Source organism: Felis catus, chromosome A1, assembly GCF_018350175.1.
Source record: "Felis catus isolate Fca126 chromosome A1, F.catus_Fca126_mat1.0, whole genome shotgun sequence".
NCBI lineage: Eukaryota > Metazoa > Chordata > Mammalia > Carnivora > Felidae > Felis > Felis catus.
Window position 1 is genome coordinate 136385874 of NC_058368.1, and position 12748 is coordinate 136398621.

General features: G+C 42.3%; 1 long non-coding RNA gene and 1 pseudogene across 1 annotated transcript; both read right to left on the reverse strand.

Annotated features, from left to right (window-relative positions):
• Positions 1-4096: 4096 nt before the first annotated feature.
• Positions 4097-11009, reverse strand: LOC109501685. The gene is made up of 3 exons (XR_002159905.2): positions 10997-11009; positions 8130-8132; positions 4097-4329 (listed from the first exon to the last, which is right to left on the reverse strand). It is a non-coding gene; the product is annotated as an uncharacterized LOC109501685 (long non-coding RNA).
• LOC109501680 lies at positions 4505-4969 on the reverse strand (annotated as a pseudogene).
• Positions 11010-12748: the final 1739 nt, after the last annotated feature.

The window sequence follows — 12748 nt, forward strand, 5'->3', positions numbered from 1 at the left end:
TTGGCTGCAAACAGGGCTGAGATACCATAAACTCCTCCCCTGCATCCACTAAGGAAGGTTCAATACCCATCTGACCTCAGGGGATTGTCCACAGGCTTAATTACATAGCTCTGTTTCTTTCATCTGAGCATATCAAAGGATTCTATAAAACTGAAGGAGTGTGGTGATGTCTCCTTGTGGGCTTTTTTTTTCAAGCCCTCTTGCAAATCACTTTAAAAAAAATTGACACCAACAAATTGTTCCCTGATATATGACGCACAGCATTTGCTAAGCTCCCTGATCATTCATCACAGATCAGGCCACAGGCAGCGTGGGCTCAGCTTGGTCCGGAAACTTACTTCAAGTCTAATTGTTTATTCATTGGTGGGATCATTGGGGTCCAGGAGTGACAGGCGATTGGCTCTGTGGGAGGATGTGGTGGGAGGGAGATGATAGGTTTGTTATGTCTGTGTTCCAGCAAGATTATTGCTGCCGGGAGACAGCTCTCATATTGACTCTGTTAAGTGTTTGAATATTTTCTGTTGACTTGTTATTGAGAAAAATGGGTTGATATGTCTGTTCACATTATTAAAAAAGAAAGTGATGAAAGTGTTCTTATATTGGCATAGGCATCAAGCACCCAGAAAGGCCAGTTAGGACAGCACCTTGGAGCAAAGTGTGAGTGCTTGACCATGTGCCATGACCTCAACTCCCTGGTATGTTTGGGGCTGCCACAGTAGAAGAAAAGCAGGACAGGGAAAGAGTAAACTGGCCTGGGACAGTGGGATAGGGAAGGGGACCAATGAGGACCAATGGGATGGTGGCCCCAAATCCTCAGTGCAAGGGGGCATATTGATATTTCTGATCTTGCTGCCAGCCTAAGATAGCATGAAATCAGGGCTTCCAAGAGATAGCTATCACTCTTGGTTGCGTCAGAATGTCTAAGGTATAAACCAGAGGTTTACCTAAGCTAGTATAGGGAAGTAAGAACTAGCCCCAAGAAAGGGAGCAGGAGAGAGTCAAAGGAGTCCAGGCTCCCATTTCGTTAGGATGGGGTAGGAAGGTGGCCTCCAGCCTCAATGGGGGTAACATCTCATAACATAGGACATGAGCAAAAGGCCATCCCCATGTAGTTTTGGGAATGAGGTAAGCACTGTTTGCTTCTTCTGTGGACTCCAAACACAAGCATCAGACCATTCTATTATGATAGACCAGCTTGTGCAGATGGAGCTTCTAGTGTACCTTCCAGCCCAGAAGGCTTAGCGCCATAGCTCGGCTGATCAAGTCCAGGCAGGGAGCCCTATAAGAAGAAAAAAGAAAGCTTCTTCTGAAATCTTTTGTATGCTTCTCTCCCTGGCCTGAAATTGTCTCTCTGAGGTTACCAGTGACTTCACTGCAGATTGGAAGGGCTTCCCTTGAGTTATTCTACGTGGCATCCTGTCTTCTTCAAATCTCTTCTCTCTTGGCACATCTCTAGTTTTCTTTCTGGTGGCTTGTTTGTACTTTCTCTGGATCTCTTACATGTAGGATTCCTTGAGGTTCTACTGTAGAAGCATTTCTCTCTCACTCTCTGACCTCCTTCTGTGTAATCTGGTTCCATTCCCTTGGCTCTTGTGTTAATCACTTTGGGCTGCTGTGACAAACACTATAACAAAACATTGGTTTAAGCAGTAGAAATGTATATTCTCATACTTCTGGAGGCTAGAAGTCCAGGATTGAGGTGCCGGCATGCTTGGTTTCTGGTGAGAACTTTCTTCCTGGCTTATCGACAGCTGCTTTCTTACAGTGTCCTCACATAGGGGTGGGAGAGAATGCTGACTGGTGTCTCTCCTTCTAGGAACACGATACCCTCATGAGTGCTTCACCTTGTTACTCCGTCTCAACCTGATGATCTCCCAAGTCCCCATCTCCAAATACAATCACATTGTGGGTTTCAAAATATGAATTCTGGGGGGATGCAATTCAGTTCACAGCAGCTCTTGGTCATTTCCTAATGCACATTCCTAGCCCAGAGTTTTCTCCTGAGCAATTCGTCTCTATTTCTAACTGAAGTAAGCTGACATGTAATTAGCCTACATACTCATGGGGGTCTCACACAGAACACATTATCTTCTGCTCAAACCAATCACTTCTGTTGTACTTCCTAGATTAATTAATGGTACCATCATTCTAGGTGAAAGACTCTTCCCTTCTGGTGTTTGAGTTTGATTTCCCTCTCAGGCCTGTTCATGGGTGGCCCAGAACCGCTCTCCATCCAGGCTGGGCTTCTGAGCACAGGAGTTAATAACGTATGCAAGATCGGGGCCACTTCTCTTCCTTTGACTCCAGTGGTTTAACTCTTTAAGCCTATGATTCTCAAACCTGGCTCTAGGTTAATATGAGAGGTTTTAAGAAATACTGGTGCCTGGCCTCCACCCTGGGCCAATGAATCTGTCTCCAGGCAAGGGGCCCAGGCTTCCCTGGGTTGCATAGGGAGAGTTAAAGCTTAACGGCTGTAAGCCACTCCATCTGAGGACTCGTGGAAGGTGTCTCGTGGCTCTTACAGTTGGTTGGGGACCTTCTTCTCTGGAACAGGAAGCTTCTGAGGCTTATCTTGCTTCCCCTTTCTTTCCAGGTCCATCCATGTCCTAAACCTTAGCCTAGCTCCTACCTCTGACCCTGTTCCTGCCTTTTGGGCTCATCACCTGTATCCTATTTCCTGGATTGACCGTGGAAGTCTCTAAAAGCTTCAACTTGGACCCCTTCTAGGATCTGGTCTTGCTTAGCATCAGTAACCCCTTCCCACCCACCCTTAGGAGGGTCTAGAAAGTTCTTTGCTATATTCTTAAGGAAACACCAGCATTACTGCACACACACAGGATGTTTAATACATGCTGTTGCTGTCTGAGCCCCAAACTGATTTTTGGCTATTACTGAGTGCTGCTGATAAAACCAGCAGCTGTTTTTAATGATCAATTTCCTTCTTTCTTTGAACAGCTTATTTAGAAGAGGAAAGAAGAGGCATGTGGCATTTGCTGGAGGAGATACCTAATTTATCATCTGGCAGTTTTCTGTGCTTTATTGTGGGTATACAACACAGACAAGGGGCAATGTGCTAACCCCAGGACTGGCCTGGACACGACTTTAATTTAGATTTTTGCATCAGATTGTGTTTGCTCTCTGAAAACTGACTGCACTTTGAGACCCCTAAACAATAGTAAATCTTAAGAATTCAATATTAATAAGAACAAGATACACAACACGTTAGAAAAACTGGCAAAATATATAAACAGACAGTATGAAATACTGAGATAAAAACTGACTAATAAGCATTAAAGAATGCTGAACTCCTCTATTAATTAGGGCATTATGAATTAAAAGATAATGATATCCATTTTTCAGTAAGCCAGAGATATCAATAGACAATTAACAGAAGAAGAAATAAACATGACCAGTAAATGTGAGAAGATGCTCCTTGTCGCAGTACCCAGGAAACTGCATTTTTTTACATGTGTAGTTTTTTTAACGTTTATTTATTTTTGAGAGACGGAGAGAGAGAGACACACAGCATGAGTGGGGGAGGGGCAGAGAGTGAGGGAGACTGAATCCGAAGCAGGCTCCAGGCTGTGAGCTGTCAGCACAGAGCCCGACATGGGGCTTGAAGCCACGAACTGTGAGAGTAGCTGAAGTGGGCAGCTTAACCGACTGACCTACCCGAGGTGCCCCTATGTGTGTATTTTTAAAAATTTATTTATTTAAATTCAAGTTAGCTAACATGCAGTGTAATATTGGTTTCAGGAGTAGAACCCAGGGATTCATCACTTATGTCTAACACCCAGTGCTCATCCCAAGTGACCTCCTTAGTGCCCATCAGCCATCAATCCCATCCCCCCACCCACCTTCCCTTCAGCAACCCTCAAGGGAACTACAGATTTATTTATTTATTTATTTATTTATTTTTGTTTTCACATTTCAACTTTTTAATCAGCTCCATGAAAGACATCCTAAATGCTAAGTGAAACACAACAGAATATTTTTTCTTCCATTATTAAAGAAAAGGACATTCACAAGTTCTAAGAAACTTCTGTGTATCAGGGTGGTGACCTTGAATAAAAAACAAAACAAAACAAAACCCAAACCACCTCTAATCATGTTCTTGCAGCTGCATTTAGAAATTGCTTCCTAATCATGATAAACATTGTATACAAGTTTTTAAAATGTCCCTAAATGCACATCATTTGAAAATAAAAGTGACCAAACATTTTTTGCCATAGCCCGTAATCCTGAGAGCCCAAACTAAAAAACTGGTAAAAAGAAAAATACCCAGACTCTACAAATGTCCCAGGACTTGTCTTTAAATGGGAGAAAAAACTTTAAAAGACATATGGAACTTTCTACAAGGTCTTTGTAACAAGCTACCTTGGGAGCTCAATTCAAAAATAGAAGTTGATGTACTAAACAGATTTTTCAGTGCAGCTCCAAAAATCTTTATAAATACAGCCATTTGGAAGGATGATCCTGGATCAGAAGTTTTATTCCTTGTGTATCTACATTAGGTGCACAAGCTTCATCTCAGTTGTCATAATTGTCTCTGTAATTTCCTCCTGAGTAGCAGTCATAACCGCCCTGGCTGCCACCATAGTCTCTGGACCTTCCATATCCATATCCATATCCATATCCATATCCATATCCATATCCATATCCATATCCATACCCATATCTTCCAGGACGACTGTCGTATCTACCACTCCCATAGCCCTGGTCCCCACCACCTCCCCATTCATGGCTCTCATGGCATCTGAGGCATGCTCTGGGTTGGTGAAGGTGATGAAACCAAAACCCCGGGATCCCTGTGTCTCCCGGTCTTTGACAACGACCACTTCAGAAATAGGACCAAAGCTGCTGAAGTGGTCTTCCAGAGCCTGCTCATCGGTGTTGAAATTGAGCCCTCCCATGAAAAGCTTTCCTTCTTCAGAAGACATGGTGGTCAATTCGGGTACTGCAAGTTAAGCAAAAGGACTAGAAGAACAGCTACCGCTGTGGAGAAGAGAGACTGGGGGAACTACATATTTAAAGATACTGTTTTTCACCAATCATATTAGTAAACATTGCTATGCTGCAAGGTGTGGGGAAATGGATATATACAGAGACAGCTATCATATGTCACACATGGGGTTATAAATTGTATTATATTCTGGAAGGCGACTTTATCAACCTATACTAAAAATTTGGTCAGTGTACATTAACATTTTGTCAATTTAAAAGTTTACTTTGATTCAGAACCATTTTTATAACTTCATTTTGTCCTGAAACATCTTATCAGAGCAGACTAGAGCAGCTTTGAGACTGCAGGCAACTGTTAAGTGGTCCAGTGCAAGATTCTAAGTAACATCTCTTATTAACCCTTACTTGGACATATTCTAGACAATTGTTGGCCAAAACCATGAAATAGAGCCTCTTGCTTATTTTAAGCTTATTAAAAAAGGCAACCAATTGGCACATTTTGGCTTGTCTGTTTTATATAAAGGGCCTATACAATGTTCTACATTGATGTTCTACAGTAGGGATGAACAAACTTTTCCTGTAAAAGGCCAGACAGTAAATATTTTAGGCTTTGTGGAACACGGAGTTCCTGTCATCACCACTAAACTTTGCGGCGGTAGCAAGAAAACAGCCATAGGTAATATATCAGCTAATGAGTGAGGTGGTGCTCTGGTAGAACCTTATTTATGGACTCTAAAAATTGAATTTCATAAAAACTTCACAGGTCATAATATTATCATTCTTCTTTTGATTGTTCCTCCCAAGCATTAAAAAATATGAAAGCCGGGGCACCTGGGTGGCTCAGTAGGTTGAGCGTCCGACTTCGGTTCAGGTCATGACCTCTCGGTCTATGAGTTCGAGCCCCACGTCGGGCTCTGTGCTGACAGCTCAGAGCCTGGAGCCTGTTTCGGATTCTGCGTCTCCCTCTCTCTCTGCCCCTCCCCCGCTCGGGCTCTGTCTCTCTCTGTCAAAAATAAATAAACGTTAAAAAAATTTAAAAAATATATAAAAGCCATTCTTTGTTCAAAGACTATACAAAACAGGCAATGGGCTGGATTTGGCCTGCAGGCTTTAGTTTGCCAAACTCTGTGTTACGTTATCACTTGTTTCTTAGAAATTAGAAATTGCTGCAGCACTATTTTATGTTATCTAACATGCCGTAACTATATTAAGTAACTATGTCTTAAAAACTAACCCTTGTTTTCCAAACAAAAATTAAAAACCACTTCAATGCAAGCAGTCAGGTCCATTGTCAATATTTAGAAATTATTATTTTGTTAAAGGCTAGGGTTTTAATAATCCCTCCTTATGATCCATTCTGTGCATTTTTCCCCCCTGCGGTTAGGCCCCAAATCTTTCGTATTGTCACTCCTATGGATACTTCAGAGGTCAGCATCAGACCGAGACAGCCATTGGTGGTCACCTGGGGTAGCCCATCCATATGGTCTGATGCATGTCCTGGATCTGGCAGCCAAATAGCTGGCTTGTTAGCATCAGGATAGTAGTTATGATCTCATGTTCCAACATGGGCCCATCCCCAAGGTATCCATAGTCAGAATCATCCTGAAAGTAGCCAGTTATGTCCAGCACCAGTAGCCTCATTTAAAGCCACTGGCTAAGTTCTGAAGAGAGAGAGAGAGCTAGTCAGTTGAACTGAAAGGTGGTGTATCCTTACCCACTGGGAAAAAAACTAGCTTCTTGCCACTACATCCGTATGTTAGAGTGAAGGAAGAATCAAAAGAGTGATAGCTCCCTTAATTTCAATAGTCTGTGCAGCTTCCTTGTCCTGAGCAAGTGCAGAGTTTGCCTTGCCCAACCAAATTAATGTTACGTTTTTGGTTGTTATGATAGGTTCCAGCTTAGTTTTGCTGTAAAAATCTTTGCAACAGGCGTCTTTGCGGTAACTAATTGGCTATAAGGCAGTTTTCCCATAGAAGATATAAGAATGAAAAATAAGAGAGACACGTTAAAGAGGACACAATGAAACATGAAAAAAAGTTAAAAATCTTAATTATTGACTTCTTTCATTAAGAGAGGTATCAATTTTTCAAACACTGGCATGCATATTTGTAACTGAGCTCTGTATTGTGTGTCAAAGCCTTCCATACTTGTTCCTTTTTGGTTTATTGTTACTTGTCTGTTGTTAGAGATTCCAAAGTTCTATGGGAAAGTGTTAAGTGTTGTAATTCATTTGTAACTGAACTTGTTACCACTGCAGCTGGTAGGTTACTTTCTAGATAGTATGTGATCTGGTTTGTACTCTCTTATTCCACACTTCCAGTGTGTCTTATCATCATATTTTCTACCAAGTCCATATATATGTAGTTGTTATCACTATTTTAAGGCTATCACATCTACTTGTCATGGTATAGACAATTATGAAGGCTGGCTATGGTTTATATAATATAAAAATTGGAACTCTGTCAATGGGGAAATGAAACCAAACTGTGAACCACTTATCTTTTACGGCAAAATTACCTTATGGCCAATTAGTTTTGCAGTGAAAATATTTGTGGCAAAAATGCTTACAGCAAAGATAGTAGTTATGGTTATGGATGGTAATGGTGAAAATACCAGACGCAGTTGGAAGAGACTTCTAGATTTTTTTTCATATGGCAACCAACAATGCAAGCAGATGATTCTGGTTATTGTGGACCCCAGGCTCTAATACATATACCAAGGATCTACATTTCCAAGGAACTCTGCAAACCACAGCCAGGATACCAAAGAAGCTATCTCTCTTTTATTAATAAGCTAGTATGAAGACAGGTGGAATGTAAGCTGTAGGATTCTACCTGAGGAATTCCAAGCCACAGTCTTCTTCAGAAGTATCTGAACTGAAACAAAACAAAAAAGAACTCTCTGAACTTTGAGCCACCTTTCACATGGTGCAACTAAACAGGAAGGAATGGAATATCTTCATGGGATGAGTGTTAACTTTCTGGGTTTGTATGTGTTCAATCTGTGCAGCTGGAATCCTTTCTAGCTTCACTTGCAAGAATTCAAAAACAATATGATTGTATGCCAAGTAGATGTAGATGAGCCAGGAAGCTTTTGTGTATTCTTCTCTTCATGCTGGTGAGTGGGAGGACATCCTTGAGTCCAATCTGTAAGCTTTATCGTATGACCAGCTAACATCAAGAGGCAGAGATGGCCCAGAATGTTCTTTATGTTAATGGTGGACTTTCACTTATGCTTAAACTTCCACATCTACCATCTCATTGATCTTGGATAAAAGCTACTGTTGAGCTTGTATGAAAACTTGCCTTTTGTCCAAATCATGAGGCTTTTTGTGGGTAGGATACCAGCCCACAATTTGTTCCCTTACTGGTTTGTGCTTGTTATACTTCCATGATTGGAACACAGCAGGAGCTGTGGAGGGCATGCATTTGGAAAAAATAGTTACAGGTAAGGAACCCTTCCCATCCTGGCTACAAATGTCCACTTTTGAGTCATAATGTGAGACGAAATACCATCCCATTGAGTGTGCAGCTGATTGCTTATGCATCCTTCTGACACTTTAATTGGTGTTAATTAGTATTTTGACTAGTATTTACTTAGTATTTTGATAGTTTAATTAGTGTTACAATGACATGTTTCATTACCTGTAAGAGTGCAGCCAAGCACTGGACATTGATTAGATGAGCTGCATCAGGCTGTGTGCATGAGGTCTGTATACTCTCATCTAGTGTCTCTAGAAGGTTAGCTGCTGTATTCACTTCACTTGGATCATTGCATGTTGTCCATGACTCAGCTACTTCTTGAGTGAAACACGGAGAAAACCCTTGTTTCCTCCTCTTCGGGACTTAGGTGGTGTCCACATCTATTCGCCCAGGATTACCTTTATCACTCAGAGAAGGAGCTGCGGTTGCAGTGCTGGAATGGATCCCGGAGTGGAGGTAAGTTTGTTGCTGCCAGCAGCATCATTCCTGATGACCTCCATGGCCATGCCCAACTCAATCAAATCAGCTTTGAGTAGCCTTTGTCCACAGAGGGTTTTAAAAAAATCCGTGGTGTAGCCCCTCTCAGTTACGCTCAAGGGGGCAGGCTCTGCCTATCATGGGAGTCTGAGTTGTCTTTCACCTGTTGTGGCTGGGCTTCTTAGACCTTTCTCCATGTCAACCGCCCCTTCCTCATCATTCCCAAAGCCAGTCTGAGAGAGGTTTAAAACCATATTAAACTTTTGAATGTGTATATCTTTTGCCCAGAAATATTACTTTTTAGAATTTATTGTAGCAAAATACTCGTCAATACATATCTATTCTATTCCATTGTTTATAATAATAAAAAAATTAGAAGTAACCTAAATAGCCTTCAGTAGGGGAATGCTTGTGAAAAACAATGTGAACATACAGTGCTGTTATACAACAGGTGCAGAGTATGAGGTAGGTCTACAGGTCTATAAAGTTGCATGAACAGTATCTGAAACCTACCGTTGAGTGAACAAAAGGAAAGTCACAGATCGGTTGATGTCATTTCTATAGGGTAATAATTAACGACAACAAAAAGGAAACTATGTATTTTCATAAGTATGACTATGAGTATCTGTGCATGGAAACATGGCTAGAAGGATTCAGGCCGAACTGGTAATGGTGGTTTCCTCTGCCGAGAGACTGGGATGGGGGTTCTGGGAAAGAGGCGTCTACATGTAACATTTAATATATTTACTGTGTGCATGTATTTGTGCTCACTTGTGTAATTAAAAGTAAATAATAATTTTTCAAAGAAAAAGAAGTAAAATTAAAGAGATGGATTTTAAAAATTCAACATTGGGGCGCCCGGGTGGCGCAGTCGGTTGGGCGTACGACTTCAGCCAGGTCACGATCTCGCGGTCCGTGAGTTCGAGCCCCGCGTCGGGCTCTGGGCTGACGGCTCAGAGCCTGGAGCCTGTTTCCGATTCTGTGTCTCCCTCTCTCTCTGCCCCTCGCCTGTTCATGCTCTGTCTCTCTCTGTCCCAAAAATAAATAAATGTTAAAAATTCAACATTAAGAAATTAGCAGTACTGTGGTCTGTACTCTGGATTCCGCACGTGCAGATAGCTTCATGTAGATGACCTGGGTGCCCGAGAACCCTGCCACTGACACTATGCAGGGCTGTTCAGGAGCCATGTTCTTGCCCTGGGCACAGGGCTGCAAGTTCTGGGCTGGAGATTTAGTGAGGAAATGATAATGATCAACTCTGTTTAGCATGAGGGATATGATAGTTGGGAGGGAGATGTAGGGAAGGAAAAAATTTTCTCTACCCATCCTAAGTTCATTGACTGGGGTTCTGCAAATGAGACCAACAAAAGATAGATTAAAGGAGAAAAATAGAAGTTTATTAATGTGTCCATCTGAGCATACACATGGGAGGACTCCATGATGAATACCTCAAAAGGATGGTAAGAACTTGGGCTAATACGGATTCTTAGCAAAAGAGCGATGAATGTGTAGAGAAGTGACAAGCTCAAAAGGACTTTGAGCTTCTAGAGAAGGCAAATTGTGGGAAGGTAAATATATAGGGGAAAATAATGGAAGATAAGGTTGTTTTTAGCAAGGTTTATTATGTAGATCCCTTTGATGCCATCTCTGGATTGATGAGTCTAGAGTTGTCTCTGGTGATTAAGTATCGTCCTGCCCTTTCTGGTAGATATGGGGTGTGCAGAGAGTTGTTATTGTGTTTGTTTCTTCTCCACTGCCTTCAAGCTCAAAATAATCCTTATACCAGAGTGGCATATTTTGGACTGGCATTCTCTGAACCCCTTCAGAGATATTCTAAGGAAAGGGACTATAGCTAAAATCTTATGTGTGTAAGAAGGGAGTAAAGTTATCACGCTCAGATGTGAAGATTGTACCACAGCCAGGAAGCAGGAAATCTTCCCCTCATATCTTTCCCAACAAGTCCCTCCCACCCCAAGCCCAAGAGCCTTAAGATTCACCACTTCCAGAATTACAGATCTTGGCAGGCCTTGATTATGTTTATTTCACCAATTCTTGCTCATTAAAGTCTGACTCACATAGGAAGAGCACGAAAACAGGCCCAGTCTTTGGGTTCATAGAAGTTTTTAACCTCACCATAAATCTGCTGTGAAGAGAGTCATCACTTTGAACAGTGGCCTTGAAACACTGGTGTGGTTTGAGTCGTCTTATTCTCTTAAAGTCCTGTAGCTAGCACTGAAGAGACCGGTCCTTCTCTGCCCTCTTGCAACAGAAAGAGGACATTGCATGTTGTCTGGGGGCTTATCTTTTCTAGGCAACAACTGTTCCGAGGAGAGATCTACTGAAGCCAAGGGGCTTTGGTGGGTTTTAACATCTCCTATAGATGTTTCAGCTGGTGATTTTTGTTATTTGAAACTTCTTTGCTTTTCTAGTTCTGGTATGCTAACTCTTTTGTATGTAATGCCTGATTACTGCAGTAGACTGAATGCGTCCCCTCAAAATTCATATGTTGAAATCATAATGCCATGTGATGGTATTAGGAAGTGGGGCCTCTGGGAGGTAAGTAGGGTGTGAGGGTAGAGCCCCTATGAACAGGAACAGGGCCCTTAGAAAGGAGGTCGCAGGAGCTCTCTTGCCCCTTCTGCCTCGTGAGGATGTAACTAGAAGGCATCAGCCTGCCACCTGGAAGAAGGCTGGCCCCCTGATCTCAGACTTGCTTCTGAAACTGGGAGAACCCAGTTCTGAATTTCTGTTGGGCGTAAGCCACCCAGTCTGTGGTAGTTTGTTGGACCAGACTGAACTGACTAAAACGGTCACTTCATTAAGGACTCTTGAATAAGTATCATGCCCATGACACCTGGATCTCTCTCTCTCTCTCTCTCTCTCTCTCTCTCTCTCTCTCTCTTTCCCCCCTCTCTCCCCCCCCCCCCTCGCATCTGCTTCATTCCTGACTGTGTACTTGGGATGTTGTTTCAGGACCATCCAAGTGCGTGTGGGTTGTAGGATGTGTTTTGGTGATGCTGATCACCTGGCTTGGCTTAGCATAGGCAGAAGTGTTACCTTCCTTAAACTTTTTTTTTTTTAGTTTATTTATTTATTTTGAGAGACAAAGAGAGAGAGCATGAGTTGGGGAGGCACAGAGAGAGAGGGAGAGAATCCCAAGCAGGTTCCACACTGTCAGCATGGAGCCCGAGGTGGGGCTTGATATCATGAACCATGAGATCATGACCTGAGCCAAAATCAAGAGTTGGACACTCAATTAGCTGAGCCACCCAGTCGCCCCGGCTTCTTCAGTCTTGGTAGTGGCTGCAACTGATGAACGAGTATAATAGTGTACATGGCTGAAGAGGGAATGGAAGGACCTGGCAACCACCAGTTCAAAGGACAGTTTGTGCGTAGCAGTGGGATGTCCATTATTTTTTGGTCAGTGGAATCTTTCTATGCCTAACAGTAGAGTAAGGCAGAGCCTTCCACTTTCTGTTAGAGACTGTGGGTCTGCTGAAACCCACAGTTGATTTTATTACTCAGTTGATCTCTACTGATGATGCAGCTGTACTTCCATGAATGTTTTTTTCTTATGATTACAGTATTATTACCAATATAGTACTTTTCTTGTTGCTGGTTGTTTTATAGGACATTGGGAAGTGGGGTATCAAGCAGTGCTGGTCTGACATCATGATACCTTGTATATCATCATGGGCTTTTTTACCACAGCAATTGAAGTATTTACAGTCTAAATCCCAAATGGCATTTGGAGACGCCCATATTTAGTGCCCCAGCTTTCCTCCCTAAAGTGAAGTCAAGTAGTCGTCAAGGTCCACTGACACACA